Source organism: Lactuca serriola, chromosome 1 (genome assembly GCF_051521515.1).
Source record: "Lactuca serriola cultivar US96UC23 chromosome 1, Lser_US96UC23_V15, whole genome shotgun sequence".
NCBI classification, from domain to species: Eukaryota; Viridiplantae; Streptophyta; class Magnoliopsida; order Asterales; family Asteraceae; genus Lactuca; species Lactuca serriola.
Window position 1 is genome coordinate 85,210,793 of NC_136408.1, and position 4,072 is coordinate 85,214,864.

A 4,072-nucleotide genomic window follows, 5' to 3' on the forward strand; every position below is an offset into this window, starting at 1 on the left:
AGAACACATCAGGTAGTAGCAAACCATACAATTATCACAATGACAATCATCTCAACTATAATCAACTACTAGTACGTTGGCCTTGGTGCCTTAGACCCACTTCTACTAGAAGGTAACTCACCTCAATGTCGTGTAGTGTCTGCACCATTCTCGGTATAGAACCAACTCTCCCCAACTCCTCAATCCCTACTTGAAATATTTTCTAAGTTATCAGTTCACACTCATAACCCTTACAAGGGTCACTTAAGTCCAAGTCAAATTCAAGGTCAAAACCTTGGTCAAAGTCAACATCTAGTCAAAGTCATCATCTGGTTGACTCGACTCGCCAATTTGGTCCACCAACTCGTCGAGTCCCCACTTCCACGAAATGCTACAACCTCGTCCCTACTCGTCGAGTCTAGCAAGAGCTCGACGATTTCTCCTTCAACAAAACATCGAGACCTTCTTCAACTGACTCACTGAGTTCTTCCTTGAACTCGTCGAGTCCATCTTCATCCGTATGTAAGTGTTCAGTCCATGACTCGCCGAGTTCGTCCTTGAACTCGTCGAGTCCGTCTTCATGTGGTTGGGACATTGCCTTGAACTTGCCGAGTTCCTCTTTGAACTCGTTGAGTCCTTCGATCTTCAAGTCCATAACAAACCCCTAACAGGCTGAGTGCCCCTCCCACTCAACCAAAGACCATTACATAAAGACATTCGGGGGGGGGGGGGGGGAATGTGACCCGACTCGCCGAGTCACCCAAGCGACTCGCCGAGTCACCCAAGCGACTCGCCGAGTCACCCAAGCGACTCGCCGAGTCCTTCTTTGTCCAAAACTATTCAGTCGATTAAAATGGGTCTTAATGAATCAAAACCATAGATCTGGCCCCCTAAGGTCCATTTTATACGTAAAGTTTAAATCTTGATGTCCATGCATGGGGTTTGTGGCTCAAAAAGCCATAAAAAGAGGTATATAAGAAGCGTGGGTCTCCCATGACCATAAAGTTGGCACCTTTATGCCATGGGAACCCTTAATGGTTCCAGATCTGAAGTCTAACTTCAAACACACTCACAAAATCCGATTATAGCTTCACAAACTCATAAAAGAGTAGAAAATATCCCCAAAACAAGATCTAAGAGATAGATGGTCAAGGTTCAAGCTTTTTACCTTGAATGAATTGAGAATGAAGCAAAACCTCTGGATCTACTAGCTTCCACTTGAACTCCCAAGCTTCCTTCTTCTTTTCCAACTTCAAATGCACACAAAAGTCACCAAAAAGCTCAAGAACACTCAAAAGAGGCTTACGGTTTGAGTTAGGGTTTTCTCTGGGTTGGGAGGAACAATGGAGGCTAGGTTGAGGCGTTATAAGTTGTTTAAATAGGATGCAAACCTCAAATATTAGGGTTTCATCCAAATAGTCCTACTCATCGAGTCGGTCCTTATCCTACAGATCCCATAGTCGAGTCTACTCGACGAGTTGGGCCTCCAACTCACCAAGTCCCAGAGCAAAACGTGAACTTGAATTTAAATACGTACCAGGAACCGGATGTTACACTGCTTCTAATAGAGATCTAGAGAGTGAGAGAGATTGAAAATGGAAACTATTCGTTAGTACGGTTGATTGGACACTTAAATATATTTAGTTTTATTAAAATTTTAAATATATATAGATTGTAAAATACAAAATGTTTTACGCATTATTATTTTAATTAATCTAATTATATCAAAAGTGTAATTAATTAGGGTTGTTTGATACCTTACTAACTAGTCCAATCAGCATTTTTTTGCTGACCTGATCCGGTCAGCATGTTTGATACATGTTCTTATTGCTTCAGACTCGGCTGACTCAGTCCTAAAGAAAAAAGAGACTAACCGAACCATTTGATTGAATTTGAAATTTGTGCCCCGATAAAATATAACGTATCCTCCTCTAACTCATCGTTTCCCTCACACTGTTATTCCTCCTTCAAACATTCTTCTTCCTCATTATCTTCAGAGCATCTACAAGCAGCCTACCTTCACGTTGGTGATGCTCCCCTTTTCCTTCTCATTGCCCTAGATGCCTTCTTTTACTCCTATCCTCGACTTTTAACAACGCTCCTCCCTTCTCCACCCCACATTTGCGCTACTCCTCCCAACTCCGACCTACACCTACATCGTCATCATACAGCACCGTCCAATTCCACTCCTCCATCTAGATCGAAAACCTCCACCAGCTACTTTAACTTCAGCATACTTCCATCTTGTCAATAATTAGTGGTTTTTTTTGCCTGTAAATTAGGGTTTGAATTGGAAAGGGAAAATAACTGACAAGCCCAACGAAGTTTCCAAACTGTTCAAATAACATTAATCATGTTTTTTTTGTTCATGAAAGCCCAACGAACTGAACCTTTTGTCTAAAAAATCCCAATGAAGTTTCCAAACCATTCAAAAAACCTCAATCATCTTTTGTCTGATCAAAAGGTTAAGTTTGTTGGATTTTTTTTGAACAAACAAAAAATGATTGGGGTTTTTGGAACAAATTGGAAACTTCGTTGGTCTGACAAGTCATTTTCAGGATATGGTAATCATCCATTCTCTTCTTTGACTTTCATAGAATTTAACAAAATTGGAACTTAGTTGGGCTTTTTGAGACAAAATGTTAAGTTTGTTGGGTTTTCTTGAATAGATAAACATGATTGGGGTTTTTTGAACGATCTGGAAACTTCGATGGACTCGTAAGTCATTTTCCCAATTGGAAATTTTAACATATAACTAATTCTAATTTGGCGCGTTCCACTTGATGTGGGAATTTTAATCTGGTAGATTTTGATTTTTTTATTGACGATGCTTAAAGTGGAAGCGCTGATTGAGTTCATTGACGGAAGAAAAAAGTGGAGAGGCAGGAGATGATCAGGGCTCGAGATGGCTACAAGAAAATGTGTGGCAATTTTTAGAAACAATCAATTTGAAGTCTACTTATCTTGAAATGGTATGGTATTCGAAAGATATATTCCTTACGACTAACGTTAAATGCAATATGCATACTAGTTTCTCTTGTTAAACTTCCTTATCATAGTTGTTACTTTACGATTTGTACCAATAGCATATTCATTTTAATATAATGATGTATGAGGTTTTTATGCTTTTTCTTTAGGCTGCTCTATTATTTTGTGACATAATCATGATGAAGATTATAAAGTTATCCCTTTTAAATAATCAAATATACTTTATGGTGCTTCTTTGTGTTTATGAAAGACTTGTTTACATTTTATCAAACTAATAACAGTGTACTAATAATTCCTATCAAAACTGAGGCAAGTGCACTTTGTTTTTGTTTAATTGCAAGTGCACTTTGTTTCCAGTTAAAGCGAAAGATTAGATAGCTTTTTAATGTTTATGATGCATGTTTAACTGATAGAGAAACATGGTTGTCTTAATGAACCAACATTGATGGTTTTTTTTGGTATATATTATTACTTTAAAGAGAAGGGTAAAAGGGTCATTTTTACCATTCATCATATTCAGACAGATACGTAATCAAACAACATAATTTCAGTCAAAAATTTTGATTCAGTCAGGATCTGACTAAGATCTAACTCAATCAGCAACTATCAAACAACCTCTTATTCGACTAACTTATTTAAAGGTTAATGGATTCTAATTAATTGTAGTAGGTTGTGTGAATTATTAAAAAAACAAAAGTTGATTAAAAATAGGAAATTGATTAATCAATTTAAAGATATGAATTTAGGATAATAAAGGGGAGACTCATTAGGAACTAAAGAACAAACTGATTAATGAAAAAAACAAAACAAAACAAAAAAATCAAGAGCAGCATAGAATCGAATAGAGTGACAAAAGACAAAAAAAAAACAGTGCATTACTTGACATCTGAACTAAAAATAACTATGTAAAAACTTTCCCTACACTCCTATATATCTAAATAGTAAATATATAATTTTCTAAAACTCATGCCTTATTTTATACGTGGTATGCGGTCGCACATCCGGTACCCCTTAGGGTCGGGCCTTTCAATGATACCTTCTTTGAAAACATTCTCTTGCACCTTCTCTTTGTAACTAGACTCCAGCATAACCTACCCCATAATAA